Raw genomic sequence first — 21,418 nt, 5'->3', positions numbered from 1 at the left:
GGATGGCCTGATGGATTGGTTGTGTGCCAAGCAACAGCGTTATCCGGATAATGGAAAGTCGTTATGGCAAATGCAGAAAAGGAATGGAAAAGCCAATGGCCTAAGATTGACCACATGGGTCGACGATGAGGGTGGACCATTGTAAATACTACCCCTGTAGAATGCGTCTTTATGCTTTAGAAATAATGGCACAGTGAAAGTTGTAGAGAACCGTGCGTGGCTATGTTTTTGATGTACCAGGCATGAAGGAAGGAACAGCAGCATCAACAACATATATAAAGTTGCCACTAAAACGGGAAGGAGTTTGTTCAGTGGTAGTGATGAGCATGCCAGCCTTGGTAGTACCACAAAAAGACCTGCAGATCACAGAATTCCCAGAAATGAACACGCACCTGAGGAAGAAAAGATGGTTTCATTGAAGCAGACAGAGGAGAGATAATGACTTCTCAACAAAATCAATAGAAGCCTATTATGACATTTCAGATGAGCATACGTCGTTCAGCAGAACAGCAGATATATTTACAGCTATATTTCTGCCAGGAATTCAGACTCTCATTCAACAAAAGCACCCGTTTCAATGTAGATCTTCCTCAGTCGGGGTCAGATCTTGCAATCACAGAACTTGTAGGGGTTCCCTTCCCCAAGCTTTAATCATATTTGTTAGGGGGTTCCCTTCACCAAAACCTATTTCATTTTCTAGATCTCCGGGTCGGGCTTGGACCTTTCACTGATGTCGAATCAGTGTGAATGTGCAAGGCTTTTCCAAAAACCTCTGCAGGACCACTCAGACTTCTACTTCAGCTCGTCCTTATGATATTTTCCCCAGTGTCTCTTGGTCTGGGTACTTCCACAACACAATCAGAATAGTTCAAAGAAGTATTTCTCTTAAAGCAATTATATTATAAATTCCCCTTTCATCTGGGATAATCTTGACCATTGGCATTTCAAAAGTTAATTCACTTTGTTGCTCTATAACAAACATCAAACCTTTCGCTGAGACTTTTGAGTGGGCTGTTTCCTTTCGCCAGACCACTCTGCTATGTTGCATCACTGGCTTCACAGTTACCAATACAGGTTTGCTTTGTTTCGCGTCTCATCAGCACGTACGCAATCTTCAAGTGTGAGATACACTGTTGCAGTTTAAATCTTTCCTTGGCACAAACCGGCCTTTCATGTGCTTTGCTAACTCGCCGGTTGTGTGCTTTCTTTTCTGTTCTCTGCTGCTTTGATTCTCAAGTCAAGGTTAATGCCACAGACTTAGCCTCGCTGCCCCAACTCTGCCGTTTACCCGGGTGGGTCACTGGCATCCTTGAAACACAATGCAGACTTCATTTTGTCTGAGTTTTGGGTTTTTCCGTATATCTCTCACGGTTTACCATAGTCAACAACCTCCTGGAGGGATGTGCAGGGTTTCCCAAGCCCTCATTCTGGTCCCTTGATCGGTCGTCCTGCTCCAGTGGGGTCGGTTTCACCCAGAAGATCTGTTCCTTCTCGTGTTGCACCTTGCTCATCGTATGTGTCCATGCTCTGCCTTTTATCTGTGTGGGGGGAGCTAATGGGTATCAGAAGTATGCGCTTAAGGTCAAGTCCCTGACTGCCTGACAATTGTGCCTTATTGTCCAAAGCGATATGCAAGTGTTAGCCTCTTTCTCTTATTCCTCCTCTTCCTCGGCCCAGTGTTTGTGTAGAAAGGGGCCTGGAGGGCAGAGGGGAGTTGGGACGTCAGAGAATCCTATAGAATAGGATGGGGAAAGAGCATGAGAAAGGATGAAATACTACATCTCACCATTGGTTGTCTCACCCCCAAACCCCGAAGATCCCTCACCCAGGTGATACTCCTACACTGGTCCGTCCCCCCAGGGTCTAGATCCAAAATAGCAATGGCCGTGCACTGGCCACCTGAGAGAGAGCTCCCCGGGGATAAGCAAGTGAAACACCTTTTGGTTTCTCACACCTTAGAACCTTCCACGCAGGGCTGTTGTAGTATGCCAAAAGAGTTCACAATGCCTCTGGGTCTCTTGGGACTCCCTTCCCCAAGCATTGATCGTTCCAGTTCCAAACAAAAAAGACAGTTCCTGTTGGATTCCATTTCCAAAGTCTATGGCCCTCTTTACGCATTTCAACACAAAAACAAAATGTTTCTCTTGGCAGGATGTACCTTTCATTGTAGAGACTTTGGAGAACGCCAGGTTTTTTGCTCTTCTCAGGCGCGACCACTCTGACCTCTAACCCCTCTCCTTATTCTCTGGCACCCCTTTCTCTTCTGTGCCTCTTTAACACTGTCCGTTTCCACTTTACTGTGCTTCCTGCACACTTTTTCCTGTTGTGTACACTTGAACCTTCTTTCCACTGTTCTGTCCCTCTTGCACACTTCTGTTTGCTTTTCACTGTGCTCTCTTGCACCTTCAGTTTCTCACGTGCTCTCTTGCACCTTCATTTTCTCTTTAACGTGCCTCTTGCACCCTGTATTTTCTTGTGGGTCGCCTGCACCATCTTTCTTACTCTGTTTCTCACAGCCCCCCTTGGCTGCTTCCGGGCACTTGCTCTGTCTTTCTATACTTCTGTGAGTCTAGCACACCTTTTCTGTCTTTACGCTATGCTTTCTTTCACTTCTTTGCTTGCCTTTACCTTTTCTTTGCTCTGCTTTCTCAGCTTTTGCTCACCAGGCTGTTCCCTTTTCCCAGCGCTCCTGCTCCAGCCTCCCGCACGCTACTGAGTTTCTTCTGGCTAACAAAGCTCACCAACAGTAGCGCAGCGCTGGGGAGCAGGTCAAAATGGGTTTGGGTCGAGGTCAGTGTCTCACCACCTGCTCCTCAGACCCCCAGGGACCCACACACGTCCCAGGGAAACAAGCACTGGTCTAAACAAGGCCAATAGACTGACGCCCGTCCCGCTCCGGCTCCCTGGATACCGCTCCCTCGCCATGCTTCAGCCACTCAGACACACCAGTACAGCGTCTCTGCGTCCCACACTCCGGTCCTTCTGGACTCCTCTCCATGCAGCCTTCTGCTCCTTGGCCTTCTGGTCCCATCAAACAACCCCAGCTTGCTCAATGATTCTGACAGAACCACCCTTTTTATACTGCAGGCGAGAGCCAATTGGAGTCAGGTGTGCACAGTTAGGGAAACGGGCCTGACCTTCCATGACTCTATTAGTGGGACAATTTGAAGGTGTTAAATGGGAAGCCTCACTTCTTTGTATTCCTATGTTGTTTCCATGGTTAATCACCTTTTCTCCTGATCACCTCTTCCTTGTCCAGTACTTATTTGAAATGGGGAGGGGGAGATGGGGTTAGAGTGGAAATACCCCATAAAAGTTGAGGGAGGGGGGTTGGTGTACAATTAGGAAAGGGGGAATCCCATGTCTCGCCCTTGGGTATTCTCCTCCAAAACCCCTGTGGGCCTCCACTCAGGTGTTCCTCCCTCGCTTGTCCACCCACAGGGTCGAGATCCATAGGTGATGGCCCTTCCCTGGCAACCTGAATGAAAGATCCCGGGGGATTAGGTGGGAGAATAGCGTCAGGTTTCTCTCAGTGGGTTCTCCGCCCGTGTGAGGGACGGAGGGTGTGAGCAAAGAAGGGATGATATGCTTCAAGATGGAGTTGAGATGGGGGAATCGACTGGCTGACAGGAATTTTCTCTTTGATGACATCCTCATCAAAGTTGGAATCAGGCACCGCCTTATGGGTTGTCATTTTGAAATGGCCCGCTGCTTTCTTAAGGCTGTTATTGAAGAGCAGCTGATCGTCAATACAGGAAGCCTCCCTGGGCTGTAGAACAGGTGTGGAGTCTATTTTCAGGCTCTGTCTCATGAGCAGAGGTAGTGGGCCAAGGCCCCTGGTCATCAGCAGCAATCCATTAGTCTGGTTTGTGGGACGCATGATCTTGGGACACATCATCCTGGTCTGGAACATAGAATGCTTCTTCATCCTGATCATCTTGGAAAATATCCCGAGGAGTCAGTCACCTTGAGCAAAGAAGAGGTAGAGCAAAACTGAGACCTAAGGTCATCTTCAAAGGAGTGAGCCCTCTTATGAGTACTTCTATCAATACTGTCTGAGAAATTAATGAACTCCATACATTCTTCAAACTGGCCCTAGTTCAGTAGTGTGTAGTTGGAACTTCAGGAAGTGGAAAGGATATTTCCTCCTGAAAAGGACCCTTTTGACCCCGTAATGATTTTAACACTGGAGTAGAGGTCTGGACATAGCCAAGAGGTACAACAGGGGGTACCTGGGAACCGGAACCACTAGAATCTGGATGGAAGAGTGCCTTGGGAAACATTTTCCTTAATTCAGGGTTTGTTTTACCTACGGACACACGTTTCGACGTGTCTTTCGATGTGTTTAAAACAAGTGCTGAGCCTTTAGTGGAAGCACCCTTCGTAGTCCAAGACTTAGAACAAGGGTCAAAGGCAGAAATGCAGAGGGTAGAGAAACTGAAGGTTCAATATGAGCAGCTGAATATTTTGATGGGCCTTTGGGTGCCGCTGGCTTCTTCGACGATACTGTCACTGGATGCCGAGAGGTTGTGTGCTTAGCCTTAGTGGTGGAAGTGCGTGTGACCCTGTCCCCAGTGGGTGGTTTCCCTATAGCAATGCTTTCGGCATGCCTAGTGGGGTTGGGACAGGCACACAGGACTCCGCAGACTCCACATCAATGTCTTTGGCCTCCAACCTGGAGTCGTGGCTGCTGGACGGGACCTCGTCTGATGCGAAAGCGCTGGTGGCGGAATGTGATTGGCCTGCTTGGTGGTGGCCGCACCCCGTTTGGTGCACATTTAAGTGTTTTAGGGTTAAAGTGTTGCCAGGCTTTGCAGCGCTGCCCGTAGTGGTCACGAGGTAAGCAGTTATTACACTCCCAATGGGTATCGCTTCAAGGAAACTTCCTATTACAGGAAGGGAAAGATTTTAAAAGAGTTCTCTCCTTTTTTAAGCAGAAATATAGCAGCCACACAAGGGAAAGAAGAGGGAAAAGCAAGAAAAGGCATTCTCTAAAAGTAATGTTGAGAAGAAAGGGCCCCACTCTCCCTACTGTGAAAGGCCGAAGACTGACGAAGGCCGCTCACAGCTGCCGAGAATTCAGTCATGGAATTGTAAGACTGGAAACAGGAATAGCCAAAACCATTGAAAGCTTGGTCAAAGACACGATAATATATAGCAATAAATCTCGTCAACACGAGCTCTGCATTAAAGCTACCGACTAGTATGCTGGAAAAAATTTTGGGGGACCTCAAAGCCTGAAGATCATGGGGGCACTACATGTCACAATAGGGATAGTCTTACGTTCCTTTTCCATCTTCGAAAAAAAGATGCAATAATCTGCGATTACCACTAGATGTCAGACTATATGCACAGTATGTGATTCTAAGCAGATTAACAAGCATCAAACATAAATACAGCAGTTAAGCATCGGGGAGGGACGAGTTGCTTGGTTGGCGGGGAGGGAAAAGAGGGTAGAGGATGTTCTTTCACTGGCTAAAGGATGGAGATTAAGCCTGGTTTTAAGTAGTTCCATTGACTGAATTGCTTTAATGCTAGATGAGGAGCAGTCTAATGATAAGGGGGCAGGAAAAAGGTGGAGCTGCATCGTGAGTCAAGACATGGTAGTAGGGGACAAAAGGTGTGTGGAGAAGTGTTTATGCAGGCTGTAAACGGTGCGCGTGGCAAAGTTGAGTACCTTGTTGAAGGGAGCAAAAGAGTAGAGGGAGAGGACCAAAAACAGGCGAGGACCAGGTTGAAGATGAATGTTTTGGCAGATTACTGAGCAAGGTCAGATGGATGTTCCTGGTACAGAGGATCCCAAGATTGCAAGTCCTGGGTAATGGAGTGAGGAGGTTAGGGGATGTAAGAGTAGGGTTGGCAATTGCGTGCGAGAGTAATAGAACGTCGGAGTTAGAATAGTTTCACCTCATGTAGCATAGTGCCATCTAGTGACAGATGGTGAACAGATGGCTGGCAACATTCCCTGAGATGTCGTGAGAAAGAGGAAGAACTGGGTATCATTAACAAAGAGGTGGTACGAGAAGGCAAATGATAAAAGGAGATTACCCAGGGATGAGGTATGGAGAGTGAAGAGGAGTGGGCCCAGAACTGATCCCTGATGCTACACAAGGCAGGGGCGTTGCTAGGTTTATAAAAGATCCAGGGCTAAAGCCCATCGCAAGTTTGGACGTCACATACATGAAAAAAAACGAACATGCGCGCCGCGTTGCGATTTCAAACGTTAATATTGCAAACTATACTCCTCAAAATACTTAGTTGGAAGCCCAGACTGTTAGCCTTACGCAAGAACCGACACTGGTTGTATTTGGGGAATGGTTTCACCTAGCTGAGGTGGGATGTGAATGCAGTCCTGTATTTTTGTAATTTTGGGATTTGTAATTTTCAGAAATTTCAAATAGGAAAGAAAAATACGAGTCCCAGAATTCAAAGGGAAAAATAACAAGTTACTCTCTTACCTGGTAACGTTCTTTCTATAGGATGGTCCGACGACGTATTCCAGATCTATCACAGTAATCACCACAGCTGTGCTGCTTCGGAAAATCTTTCGGCGTCTGCGTCGATACGCCGCCCTCGAGGACCTCCTCCGACGGCCGACGTCACTGGATGTTATAAGACGCACGACGCCCGTAGCCTCAGTTGTAGTTTTTTCCCTAGAACGTGTGCCACTAGTCTTCTGCCAGTCTGACCACACAAAGCCTTGCGGAAACGTAACCTGCAATCGCATAAGAAATTCTGTAGTGGGGAAGGCAGGGAGGGAGCGATATGGAATACGTCGTCGGACCATCCCATCGAAAGAACGTTACCAGGTAAGAGAGTAACTTGTTCTTCGAGGGGATTGGGTCCTCCGACGTATTCCATATCTATGACAGACTCCAAAAGCAGTACCAATGAAGGAGGTGGGAAAAGAATTTAGCAAAAGAAATTTAGAATGCCCAATCAAATTGCAGAGCAAAGGACCGCCTTGCCAAAGGCCAGATCCTGCCCACGGATGGAATCGAGGGAGTAGTGACGTACAAAGCCCAGGTGGCTGCGTCACAGATGTTACTAACAGGAACACACCTCTGTAGGGCAGTAGAGGCAGCCATACCCCTGGTAGAACGGGCCTGTAAGCCGACCGGTGGGTCCTTACCCGCCAAGCGGTAACACTCAGAAATAGCCAGAATAATCCAGCAAGACAAAGTCTGCTTAGTCACAGCTTGTCCCAAACGTTTGCCAGCGTAACCAATGAAGAGTTGATCGTCCACTCTGACCCGGGACATGCATGAAATATAAAATCTTAAAGCTCTCCTAGGATCGAGCCTATGGAGCCTCTCCTCTTCCTTACCAGGATGTGGAGGAGGATGAATGCCGGAAGAACAACCTTCTGGCCTAAATGAAATTCCGACACCACCTTCAGAAGAAAGGAAGGACGAACTTTAAGGACAACCCTGTCCTTATGAAATACAGTGAAGGGTGGCTTAACTGAAAGTGCCTGTAACTCACTCACTCTGCGAGCGGAAGTGACCGCAACCAAAAATACAGTTTTAAGAGTTAACAGTCTCAAAGGGCAAGAATTCAAAGGCTTAAATGGAGCACCCATCAGAAACTTGAGGACTAGGTTCAAATCCCAACCGGGCACCTTGAAAGGTGACAGAGGGAACACATTAGCGAGCCCTTTTAGAAACTGAGAAATTAAAGGAATTTTAAAATAAGAACACTCTTCAGACGAGCGCTTAAATATGGACAGCGCCGCCGGTTAACCTTTAACCGTACCCACTTGCAAGCCCCTGTGGGCTAAAGAAAGCAAAAAGACAGAACCACAGGAATGTCACATGCAAAAGGATCCACATTCTTAACCCTGCACCAGTCGCAGAACTTTCGCCAACGGTACAGGGCCTTAGTTGCGGGCCTTCTGGCCGAAAGCAACACCTCCATCACATATTTAGGGAGGTCCCAATCCTTATACCTCAACCTTTCAGAAACCAAGCGTGAAGGTTGAGGGATCTGACCTCTGGATGGAAAACCTGACCCCCCTCCCGTGAGAGATCGTCTCGGTAGGGAAGACGACGTGGAGGGCAGATGGACAAGTCGAGAAGGTCCAGGTACCACGTCCTCGGGGCCCACGCCGGAGCAATGAGGATCATCCAGGAACCGAACATTCGTACCCTCCGCAGCACTTGCGGGATGATGGGGACTGGAGGAAATGCGTACAGCAGTGGGAAAGACCACTCCACCACAAACGCGTCTCCTAAGGCTCCTTTTGGAGGAAACTCCCGCGAGCAGAACCTTTCGCACTCGGAGGCGAAGAGATCCACTTGAGGGGTCCCCCAAAGGGCAAAGATCTCCAGCAGAATCTCCTGAGCCAACTCCCACTCGTGAGAGATCGCTCTCTGTCTGCTCAGAGCGTCCGCCGTCTCGTTTTCGTCACCTGCCAGATGAACTGCCGAGATCGAAACATCCTGCTGGATTGCCCAGAACCAGAGCTGCATCGCCTTCCTGCACAGAGGAAGTGACCCAGCCCCCCCCCTTTTTTGTTGAGGTAGTGCATGGCCACTGCGTTGTCCGTCAGGATGTGGACATTCTTTCCTCGCACAGTCGGCCCTCAGCTCCAACAGACTGATATGGAGTCTGGACTCCGACGGAGACCAACGACCGCTGACTATCAACTCGTTGGCATGAGCTCCCCATCCCGCGAGGGATGCGTCCGTCACGATTGTGACCTCTGGCCAGGGTAGCCAAAAAGGAGCCCCCTTCATCAGATTGCCTTCGACGGCCCACCACAGAAGGTCCTGGGCGACCGAGAACAGCACCTGAACAGGGTCCGACATCCTGCCGGAGGACTGAGACTACTGGAGCTTGAGTGCCCATTGCAAAGATCTCATCCGCAACCTGGCCTCTGGCACCAGAAGAATGCAGGATGCCATGAGGCTGAGCAATCTCAAGAACTCGAACGCTGGGAGACTCTGGGCAAGTTGAAACTTGTGCACCATCTGCTGAATGTGATGAGCCCTCACCTGGGGAGGAAAACACTGCCCCAGGGACGTGTCGAGCACTGCTCCAATGTACTGGAGCCTCTGAGTTGGTGTCAAATGGGACTTCAAGTTGAGGGAGAAGCCCAGCCTGTGGAGGGAGCGGCAGGTGACGGACAGATGATCCAGGACTTGCTCGGGAGAGCGTGCCCTGATCAAGCAATCGTCCAGGTAGGGGTAGACGTGAATCCCCCCCTTTCCTGATATGCGCTGCCACCACTACCATGAGCTTGGTGAAGACCCTCGGGGCGGAGGTCAATCCGAACCGCAGGACCCGAAACTGAAAGTGCGAGTCGCCAACCGCGATCCTCAGGTACTTCTTGTGCTTTGGATGGATCGGCACATGAAAATAAGCGTCCTTGAGGTCGAGAGACACCAACCAGTCCTGAAGTTGAAGGGCCTGGAGGACTTGAGAGAGAGCAACCATCTTGAACCTGTCCTTCCTGAGATGTTTGTTCAAACCGCGCAAGTCCATGATGGGTCTCCATCCCCCGTCTTTCTTGGAAATCAAAAAATAAGGGGAATACCATTCACTGTCCCTCTCCGCTACAGGCTCCAGTTCTATGGCGCCTTTCTCCAGCAGGGATTGAATTTCCTGCGCAAGGAGCGGATCCAGACTCTGCAGAGAGAGATTCCCCGGTGGATTGTCGTGAGGCCTCTGCCGGAAAGGAAGACCGTAGTCCTGGGCTATGATCTCCAGAACCCACACATCTGAAGTAATGGCACGCCACTCTACAAGATGCTGCGCAAGCCTTCCCCTCAACCGGCGTATCATGGGACATGGCCTCATGACTGAGCTGAAGCGTCTGCGGCGTTGCCTGAGGGCAAAGAGGCAACTCCCCGAGCGGCCTTGGCACCTCGAGTACCTTGTTTTCCACCTCTGGCACTCCTACGGTGGTCCCTTTGACTGGCAGCTCCTCTCGCTTTACCAAAGGATGAGTAATAACGAAAGGAACCACCCCTCCATTGCTGTCCCCTAGGACGAGAAGGCGGAGGTTGTCGAACTGCAGCGCCCAACGACTTCACTGCAGCTTTGGAGGTCTGCAACCTCTCAAGGTTCTCGTTAGCCTTGCTGCAAAAAAGATGTTCCCCGTCAAAGGGCATGTTGAGGAGCTGGGCCTGCACATCAGGAGCAAGCCCCGACTTCCGCAACCACGCAAACCTGCCTATTACGGTGCTCGCCGCCATGGACCGGCTGACACAATCTGCCATGTCCAAACCCGACTGAACGGCCTCACACACGGCATCCTTGCCATCCTGAACCATGGCAAGGAAACCATCCCGTTCGTCCCCTTCGGGAATATGTTCAACTTTGAAGGAAACACAGTTCTACAGAGTGTGCGTGAAACGTGACAAGGCACATACAGAGTTGGCCGCCTGAAGCGCCATACCCCCTAAAGAAAACACTTTCTTAGCCCAACCATCAAAACGCTTGTCGTCCCTATCAGGAGGGGATGGTATGATACAACGCCTGCTTTGCTGGGGCCGTAGCCGCCTGCACCACCAAACTCTCCGGAGTGGGGTGCTTGGGCAAGTAGCAGGGGTCGCTACTGGCTGGCCGGTATTTTCGCGGCAAAGACTTGCCCACTGCCGGGAGACTCTCCGGAGCAGTCCAAGCCGCCACCACCCTCCTCTGTAGAGCCATATGGAACGGCAGTACCGGGTCAGTTGGTAGACATCCTGAAGAAAATCCCCTGGGGGAGCAGACCACCCCAAGTACTCGGTGACCCTAGACATAAGGCACCAGTACGAGGAGTCAGCATGAGTGCCAGGCTCAAGCCTACAAAACTCCACCTCCGGAGAGGTGGCCAGGCCACTGGCATCGTGCAGTGACTGACACAGGTCCTCAATTTGGCTATGGCCCGAGAGAATCTCATCTGGCACCGTATCAGGAACCATGCCATCATCAGAGCCCTCATCCACCTCTGAAATGTACTCAAGATGGCAGTAAGAGGGCACAGAATGGGAAACAAAGCCATGCTTGACCTTGGCCAGAGCCTTTCTAGGGGGTTCCACTGTGCTCCGGGGTACCCCTGTCAAAACAGCCTCAAAAGGTGTTGAGGGCATCGAGTGAATCGGCGTGGAACGCGGCACCGACAGCATCAACGGCGTCGACACAGGCCTCGAGGGCGGAGCCCCGAGTGTGTCCCTCGACAGCCTGGGCGCCGACGACTTCTTCAGAGGCGGAGCCTCGAAAGAGTCCGTTGACGATTTCGGCGCCACAGGCATCGACATCTTCCTCGAAGACACCACAGGTGCACATGGTCTCGAGCGCGTCGAGGACCGGGACCTGGAACAGGCATGATGAGAACGATTCCCCTTGTCCGAGGGTGGCCTTTCCCACGAATCGTACCGACCACCCAAGCCCGAAGGCGTACGCGCAATGTCTCTCGACCGATCACAACCGACCCCACTCTGAGGCGCAGACGGACCAGTGCCCTGCGATTCGAGAATCGCTAGCATTTTCTTACCGAAGGAAGCCCATTCCTCCGGCGTCGCATGCTTGGTGGGATAAGCGACCCACCGACGGATGAGGATGGGGAAGGCGACCGATGACGGTGCTTCCGGGAGTGCCTCAAAGAGGCAGAGGAGTGGCAGAACCTACTATAGAACCGAGACCCACTGGACTTCCGACGACGATGCGGAGAGTCGCCCCTCGAATCGTCCGTCGAAAAGCCCCGCAGACCTCGACTTCCTTGGCTTGGACACCTTACCTACCCATGTCAAGCTGGAGGTTCTGGCAGCTGCAGGCACAAATGTAATGTCTTTGATTCCAGACAGAAAGTATGAACCGGACTCGCCCATTGATCCGGTACGGACCACAGTGCAGGCCTGGGCCCAGATGTTTAAATCTGTGACGAACAGTACCCGTATTACAAGTGGCTCCCTGCCTGGAACCTTTCCGGGCTGGAACCCACACATGACATCGCCCTGGCACGACACTGGGAGGCCCTGGGATACCGTGCCCTCAATGATTTTTATCCAGAAGGTCAGTTGATAACACCACAGACGTGGAGGCCGGGACACTCGGGCTCCGTTATGGAGCTTCTGCCGTTCTACAGGCTCCGCGCTACTTTCCGCAGTGCTTGGCCTGACTTTCCCGATGAGTCACCGGACTCCCCTGGAATTGCTTATATCGCCAACTCGGGTGTCGCCCGAGGGGTGGTTTCTTCATTGTATAAACTGTTACTGACTACTGCCTCTCCCCAACCGTCCAGGGCCCGGGATGACTGGGCTTCCGAGCTGGAGGTGGAACTCACTGACCAACTGTGGGAAAAGATGTGCTCTCATACTAACAGGGTGTCCCTGAACTTCCGTTACCGCACCATACAATATAAATTGCTCAAAAGGCTGTATTACACTCCATGTAAAATTTCGAGGTTTGCACACTCTGATCCACGGCTCTGCCCCCGCTGCAATGTGGAGGGTGCGGACCATCTTCAATTGTTTTGATCTGTCCTGCGCTGGCCACATTCTGGAGTAAGATCATAGAGACACTGTCTGCAATCACTGATTCTGTTGTCGAGCCCGACCCGATGGGGATCCTGTTTGGGGTGTGGGGGCCTAGGGACATGCTAAGTTCTTGAACATGAGCTGTGTGGTGGCCAAGAAGTGTGTTCTCCAAAGTTGGAAGAGCCCACCCCACCTACATACCAGAAATAGTTGAATCTGCTCACATGGTCTCGAAACTGCGAGGAAGAATTCCTGAGTATGCTCCCGACCCGTTCCCGTCCCCATAATATTTGTTCTGCTTTCAACAGCTACCTGAATAGCCTAAATGATACTTCCTCTAAGGACAAGTCCTCCCAGGCCTCTCCATTAACTGTTTGAGATGTTGGTGCTCCATGATATGTCGCTACTTCACTGTTGCCTTACTCTTGCATGTAAGCCCATCGTATTCATGTATATGTGTACCAAATTTGTTATTACTGCTCCGATGTATGTGTGTACGCTATCTGCCTCTGTCAACAAAAATAAAAGTTAAAAAAAAATAAAAAAAAACAACAGCCTTTATCGCGACCATTACACCAGAGACTAATGTACCATGACATGGATACATGGCACATTTTGGGGATCAATTCGAAAGCACAATTGCAAATAAGAATCGGAAACCAACTTCTGATTTGGGCACAGTAAAGGCTAATTGTTGTGTTTAAGCGGAGGAAGCCGGTATGAAGTGCTTCGTAAACATGTGATTTTATTAGCAACCCAGAAAGTATTTTATGGATTTACGGAAATCGTGACAGGCTCCAAGAAATATTTTGATGGTGTACAAACAGTACAGACAAACCTAAACATCAATAAAAAAAAGAAACCATTAGAAGGCAGAAGCAGGATCTCGGAGGAAAATAAGTTCAGACACATAGCTGTTCTTTGAGCAAATAATGCACATATCGCTTCCGCCCCTAATTACATTTCCATTAAGCAATTATGGTCCGATCGTAATGTACTGCCTTTTCTCCAGTACCTTTATCCCAATTGCATACACATGACATGTACGGGTCTTGATGGAAAAATAATAATATGCTGTCTTTGCTCCCAGTGTCGTGCCTAGCTGATGTACCGGTGGTAAAGGATTTACTGAACGACCGTATTCATAATAATTTAAAACTATAAATCGCACATCCTAGTGAGAAAAGATCCTTCATGTGCCGAAGGCCTTATGCGCACAAGGAAGCAGGCACCATCCTGCTACAGTCGGAGGGGCGCCATTTCCCTACGGTGCATGTATCCTATGATTTGGCAAGTCAAATGTTGCAAGAAGGAAACAATGCCACCTACCTCCTCTACTGTAGCCATGTGGGTGGGTCATGCAGGTGGCAGCTCGGAGCTCGCTACAAGAGAGCACTGTCTGCAAGCAGAGCACGGGCGTCTCTCACACCTGCTGCTGCGCATGCCAGACACTCAGGACACGCGAGTTTGCGCAGCCAAGGACAGCAGCAGCACGGGTATGCAGGCCAGGACGCAGCGATGTTTGTTTATTTTTTATTTCCATTTAATTTATTGGTTAAATAATTTAAAAGGGATCTTATCACGAACATTGCTGCCATGAATCTATGCGTGCAGTTTTTATAAATTAAGCAGGATAGATACGGCAACACTATTCCAGGCATGTTCGGGGCTAGCCTTTGGTTGTAGCCCCCAGATCTTCATCCGGGGCTACAATCAAAGGATCTGGGGCTATAGCCTCCCTATCTCCCTCCCTAGTGACACCTCTGCCACAGGTGAGATTGGGGTAGAAGAGACGGAGCAGTTGGGCAGAAAATCCACCTCATACAGTATGCCAAGTTTGAAGCCAAAGGAGGAGAGAGTTTCAAAAATGGAAGGATGAGCCTCAGTGTCATAGGTGGTAGATATCCAGTAGAACGAGAAGAGGAGTGGAGAGTAGTGGTAGGAAAGCAGAGGACGTGGGTGAGAGCAGTTTCTGTTGAGCGTTTGCTGTGAAACTCAGATTGGTGGGAAGGTCGCAAAGCTTTTTACCTCTAGATAGTGGATGATATGGTAAAAGACACCCCTTTCTCAAAGACTTTGGAATGGTTCAGTAGAAGAGTGGTGGGTCTGTAGAAAAAGGCATTATTAGGGCCAGCAGTAAGTTCTATAAGATAGGTATGACTGTGGCCACCTTGCAGTATGCTGGTAAGATATTGGTTGATTTACATTGAAGAGGAGAGTATGTAACAAGAGCAGGTTCTTTCATCATTTGATGAAACAAGACTGTCCAGCAAAAATCCAGGATGGGTTGGATGGCCAGAGTATGAACCTGGGGAAGTAAAAGAGAAGTGAGATAGAGAAGAGATTGTGGGGGTTAAGACGGGAGGAGAGCAGAGTATGGAAGGGCCTCCTAAGAGGGAACAAGATACACATATTTTGGCAGTTTCTAAAGTGAGATGCAAAGTTATTGGCAGAGATGGATGAGGAAACAGAGCAAGCAAATTAGAGCGTCTGCTATCCATGGCCTCAAGAGTCATGGAGAGCTTGCAAGGGGCGAGCAGAGGGAGGACGTACAATGAAATGTATAGAGATTTGTAAGAATCAAGAAAAGTGCGAAAGGCCAGGGGAGAGAGCTTTTATGCAGTTAACAAGGCAGGAAAGTGAGCATTGCACCAGCAGTTTAAGTAGTAGTCCGCAGTTGTTGGATGGTTGTGGGCAGGGGGGGTAATGGAGCGGGTTGGGCATTGGGTTGAATTCAGTAAAAATTGAATAGAGTGGTAAGACACTGCTCTACTTTAGGAAATTCCACTAAAGTACATACATACATGGTTCGAAAAGGTCAGGCTTGCGTTTCTGCATCAGGCATCTGGGGATATCTTAAATGGTGCCTCCTAACTGACCTTTCCCAACCTGGGGTTAAGGTAAGGTAAAAGGAGTTCCACACTATTAAGAGGTGATTCATCAGACTCTGGCTTCTTGCCAGCAGCCACCTCGCTAATGTCGAAGGTTCATTATAATTTTAATCATTGATTTTTATAGCACACTTATTACCGAAGAGGTTTCTAAGCGCAGACCCAGGATTTGAACCTGTGTTGCTCTACGTCGTTCCTGCCATGGCCTGGTCTAATGGAATGCTATTATTCCACTCTCTGCCACCCATCACACTTAAGGCAGTGGTGGATACAAACTCAGGGTGGGGCATCTGAGCCACGGACACGTTTGTGGGTCCCAACTTCTTTACGCTTGTACCACCTAAATGATCTCCTCCAGACTGTCAGATGCTCAGCAGACAGCTTCTCTCCCTTCCATTCAAAGAAGAGCTGCGTCATGGGTATCTGGCATAGAGCAGAGCTACTGGGCGTACAGTTTGGTAAATGGCAGATAACCCTGTTAGGAATGTCCTCCCCTGTTAGGATAGTTTTGAAGTCCAACTAAGGGCTTAGTAAAACCATTCAACTGAGACAGTACAAGACACCACTCTTACTTTCATTTCATTCAGTTCAGCAGCATTGCACAGAGTTCCGCAAGTGCGAAGCAGTGAGAGAGTGCATATGGCACTGGCCATGGTATACTTAATTGGTTAGGCTAGCTCTTGGAACTTTCAGCCTCAGATGAAGAGTCGGTGATGACTCGAAACACGAGTCAGGCTACTTCGTTATTAAACTCATTGGACTCATGAGAAATCCCTCCTTCTTTGAATTACTTGGAACACCTGTCACTAATGCACTGTTCAGCGCAGTGACACTGAACTCTCTGTATTCATTTACACTCTTAATATAAGGCTGTAGCACCAGAGTATAGGGTAGCATAGACAGAGCAGCCAGGCTTATTTTAGGAAGGAAAGAGAGCTGTAGAATCAGTACAAATTAAATTGTAATACAAATCGTCCAAAGTAACACTGCAACACTATGTATTGTGAACATTTTTATTTAAATACAAGTAGGCCCAGATAAACTTTGGAGGAAATAAGTACTATTGCATTATATATAACCACAATTATAACACAACACTATGCTTGAAGGTGCACAGACCAAAGCATATAACCTTATTTGGAACACCTAACGGGAGTTCTAGGGAAGTCAAAACCAACAGTTACTTTTAGATTACTTTCAGTAATACCAGGGTAGTAGACCCCATTAGTTGGACCATGACGCTCTGCAAGAAATCACATAGTAATATCACTGGACAATATACTTTTCTGATCTAGTGAAACACTGATTCACACTGATTCTAGGAACAGTATAAACCTATACATCTGATTCAGGATAACACAGTTATTCTAGTGGAGTTGAACCTTGGGGTGTAATATTCAATTACAGTTGCTTCTCAGTTCACAGACTAAGGGAAGCAGTAACTCACTTATCTTAGGATAACAGTTATACGCAAGGTAACTAAAACATACACGTTTTACAGGCGCCACGAGCAATTTCAAGGCAGGTTTAAACCTAAGACTCTTTTTGTGTCTGTCAAAAACAGACTATGCAAAGCAAAACCCAGAATTACACTGTATGAATAACTCCAAGCTATTCTAGGCAGGTAAAACTGAATGCAGACTTATTCTGGACAGGCTAACAGCAAGTCAGGGGAAGCAAGACCCAGTTGGGAACTTACTATTTCTTTCAGAAAATGAGTGTGTAAGTTAAGCCAACAGCATTACTTTTGACAGAGAGGTACAACCAATTCACAGGCGAGTAAAATAACACCTACCTTTCAGAAGGGTAGAACATTTCTAAGGTATGTAAACCAACCATTTATATCCTTTTCAGAATGGGAGAACATTTCTAAGGTAAGTAATAACTTTTTTAACTGTTCACTTATTCTCTTTTCTAGGCAAAAGGCCCAATCCTTTAAATGTATTTCCCTTACTCTTGAAGCATGAGTGTTTTCAGTGGCAGAAGGAGGGTCACAAGGGTGTAACTGTAAGCTTTTTCTCTGTAAGAAAGCGCCCAGATGCATTTGGGCTTGGCGCGCTATATAAGCAACTAAATAAATAAATAGGGTCTAGTGTCCAACAGGCAGTGTCATGGTAGGTGCTTAAGTAGCAAATGTTCCTAAGGAAGACTGTTCAAATAGGTGAAGATTTTGCTTTAGAGTTAGTTGAGGGTCCAGATGCTTCACAGAAGACACCCTAGGAGGATTCCAGCAGGGGCCTGGGTGCACTGGACGAGAGGCCTCCCAATCACAGTAAACACCCCAAAACTACACAGGAATCACAAGAGACTTAAGATAAGTAAATACCCAAGCCAGCACAGTACCTCAGCACAGAAGAAGATTTTGCAGCAGGACGACTTCAGGAGCTACAGCCAAAAACACGGTCGTGGATTCCTTGTCGTGGAGACTGAAAACTGGATCTTGGAAGGGATTTTGCAGCAGGTATCAACAGGGAAGGCTCTAAGCAAGGTTTTCCTCACAGCTGGATGCGGTTCTGTGGATTTGGTGCCTTTTCAGGAGCACAGATGATGACAGAATATCGCTGGTCGGATTCTCGTCGTTACAAAGGTCCAGTACTCTGGTGAGGGGACTTTTCGGACTTGATTCGTGTCTCTGGAGATCCAGCAGGATGCACACGAAGTTTCAGTGAGATTCGGAATTCGAAAGACTGTGCACCGCACAATGGCTCAAGGTTCCAGGGTATTGCAGTCCCGCAAGGTCACAGTGTGGCGTGGGATGGCTCAAAATGCAGGTCTTCTTGAGTCTAGTGGGTCTCACCAGGCTCTGTGTCGGGGTTGTGTTTTCGGAGTCCCCAGGTTGATTGGACAGAAGGGCTCCAGCAGGCTCCGCTTACACAGCAGTCTCTCTGGTCGCTGGAAATTGTCTCAGACGCTTTTCTTTCATCATCTTCTTCGGTTTTGGTTCCAGTGGTCAACTAACTTTTCAGCTTCCAGGTTCGGACTTTTATGCAGAGACCTAGCCAATCAAACAGCCTTGCAACATTCAAACATAGGGGGTGGCAATCCTTTTAGGACAGCCAGCCTTCCAGTTTGAACTGGAATCTTGTACTCAGGCTGGAAGACAAACGGATGCAGAGTCTTGGACTCCTCCCTCGCTTCCTGCCTTCACAGACACTCTGGAGCCTGGGCAGGGAGTCCAAAGGACTCCCGCCGAAGATAAAAAAAAAAAAAATCACAATTTCCCACCCTGGATGTCACGGGAAGGAACAAGAAAGGACAAGGAACACTAAAATGGCGAAAAAACCCAGCAACAATAGGCACTTATTGCCAAATAGTTGTCAAAGAGGCAAACTTTTAAAATACACTATGGAGAGTATTAAAAATGACACCCCGCGCCACCCAGCTCCAAATGCCTATAATTTTAATATTGTAAAATAAATGTATAGGTATTAGATGTTTTTATGATCTACATGATATGCTGTATTTCCATAGTGAATATATTTTCATAAGAGATCATCACACAGTACCAAGTACACAGGTACCAGGAATCAGAGAAGATTCTCTCAAAATGTAAAGGGGCTGTCGTTGTGTAAAAACCTTATAGTTCTATTCCTGGGCATGCTCCAAAAGATCCTAGGGACAAGTACCGCTTTTGCAAGATTCAGTCAAATGGAAACGCAAGTGTAGTCATAAAGACCTCCAGTAGCATGGAACTCATAACACCTTATATGGCTTAGTACTAGCACTGATGAACAACCACTGGAAAATGTTCCTCTGGCATGGTGCGAACATTAGCAAATATAACATTGATGGAGACAAATCAATTTAAACCTTTAAATAAAGCAAGGTTTAACATAACGTCCAAATAATTTAGCACTACAGCAGGACAGAGCATGCTATACCGAATGTGAAAGTCGTGGAGACCTAGTTACAGGCCTGACCAAGGAGAAGCCCTTTAACATAGTCTCAGGCAGGGGTAACTACAGTGCAGTTTGTTCTGGAGGGCACTAAGGGGATCATCCCCCAAACAGGTCTGGGTGTGTGGAAAAGGGCAAATGTGAATGATGAGAGTACGCCAGTTTTTATAAAGGAAAAGAGAAAACAAGCCAAACATGGCCATCATGGTAAATGAAATGGTGGCTCCATCAGCAAAGGCAAATCCCTATTTTAATCTCTATGGCACAGGATGAAGAGGAGGGGGGCACAGCCGCTGAAGTGCCAACTGTAGAAGGCATATGGCAACACAGGAGGGGTGTGGAGGTGCAAGGAGCCCAGGAGAGGTCTTGGAATGCGGAGATCACTGCATTCAGAGTCATCCCATTGGCTTTTCTGCACCTCCATGGTGCTAATTTAAGTACAATGAATGACCTTGCAGTCCAGAAGAACTGAGACGAGCGGCGCCGCAGGAAACAACCTTCCGATTTATTTTGCTTTGCTATGAAACCAGGCCATCAGCAACCCCGGCAGGGTTTCAAAGAAGTGTGATGAAAGTTTGCCAGGAAAATAAAGCGTCATTCCTTTCAGCGACTTGGAGAACTCCTTGCCATTAAGGATGTAGAGAATACAATTGGTATTACAGGGTGCACATGCTACAGTACTATGGCAAGTTCTGTCCAGTCTAAACACAATGCAGAATCTCTCTCTATATAAAGCACAACATCTTTTTTTTAAAAAAAATATTCTTTGTTTTCTTTAATGTGCATTTGCTTACAAAAAGATTCAAAACCATAAGCACAACAGTCTAAAATCTTCCCATTCATAAACAATTAATTGTTCAAAATATCCTAAAATACACGTTATATATAACTTGCATTCACACTTCATTATTATCATTAAAACATTTCAGTCTGTCCCCTAATAAAAAGCTGTCCAGCCTGCTTATCAGATCCTGGAAAACCCTGCCTGCTGTCTCAATTCTCTACTGAAAGAGTCAAGAGGTATTTTACAGCTTCTTTCCACACACATGGTCCTTATTCACAGAATGTTTTCCAATAGGGGTTTGCCATTATAAAATGCTTTCATGAATTAGGCCCAAAGTATACAGCCCCAGAGAGCTTCAGAACCGTTTTCCTTTGGTGTTACTAATATCAGTTTCAAAAGCAGCATAGCCCCTTTCATAATGGACCTTCAACCGCAGACATTGTATCAATATGTGTCGATTAGATTGAATAGAATTTAGACACAATCTACGCCTTCGATCTTCCTGATGGACACCTATCCAGCTACCCGTGTATTCATATACAGGGAGACTTTTTAGACTAAGGAAGATTACAAACTCCCTCATTCTCCCATTACAGGGTTTAAGCAAATAGAAAATCTAGTTTGTTCCTCATAGAAGTTCCACACTGTTCCAATAATCTGCACCAAATTAGTGCCTACATGGCATTTGGAAACCCCAACCCTTTCTTGGATTTCAGCCCCTTCACACATGAGACAGTCACCTGATAAGAGCGAAACATCAATGTTGTCATAGATGGAAAGGACAGAGCTCATTTTAAGCGTCTCGACACAAGGAACAAAGAAAATCAAAGATCTCAAAAACCATGTTTCAAGGCCCATCAGGCTGCATTTCCGCTACTATGGCAAGAGGCCAAGGTTGGGTTATTCCCAAAATATTGAAAAGATACTAGTATAGGTGGATCATATCACCCCATAGACTTCATGAATCTGGATGCTAAAATGTATACAAAGTTATCAGCCAATAGGATGGTATCTCTCCTTCCCTCGGTTATACATCCAGACCAATCAGGCTTTAGAAAACACTGTCAAACACACAATATTACGCGTACTTGCCATATTTTGGAAAAGGTGAAAAAAAAAGATTTTAGTGGTCTTGCTTTCTCTTGACGTGGAGAAAGCTTTTGATCGGGTATAGTTGCCCTTCCTCTTTCTGGCGAAAATGGGCTTCGGCCCGAAGTTCATCGATAAAATTAGGGCAAATTACAGACAACCGTGTGCGAGACTGCTGATAAACTGACTTTCGCCTTCCATCATTAGCGCTAAATAATTACAAATAAATACAAATGTACTTAGGTACATTTCCCTGCTCAGTTTTCTCCTGAAATGCGCACGTGCCCTTTGAGA

At 47.6% G+C, this 21,418-nt stretch overlaps 1 protein-coding gene across 2 annotated transcripts in view; it reads right to left on the bottom strand.

The window, feature by feature from the left end:
* Positions 1-21,418, bottom strand: part of NAGK (N-acetylglucosamine kinase) — a 460,912-nt gene that overhangs the window by 176,245 nt on the left and 263,249 nt on the right. The gene's annotated exons all lie outside the window — the stretch shown is intronic.

The sequence above is a fragment of the Ambystoma mexicanum genome, chromosome 6q (genome assembly GCF_040938575.1).
Source record: "Ambystoma mexicanum isolate Mex_15411 chromosome 6q, UKY_AmexF1_1, whole genome shotgun sequence".
In the NCBI taxonomy this organism is placed as follows: Eukaryota; Metazoa; Chordata; class Amphibia; order Caudata; family Ambystomatidae; genus Ambystoma; species Ambystoma mexicanum.
This window is presented reverse-complemented; position numbering and strand designations above follow the sequence as displayed.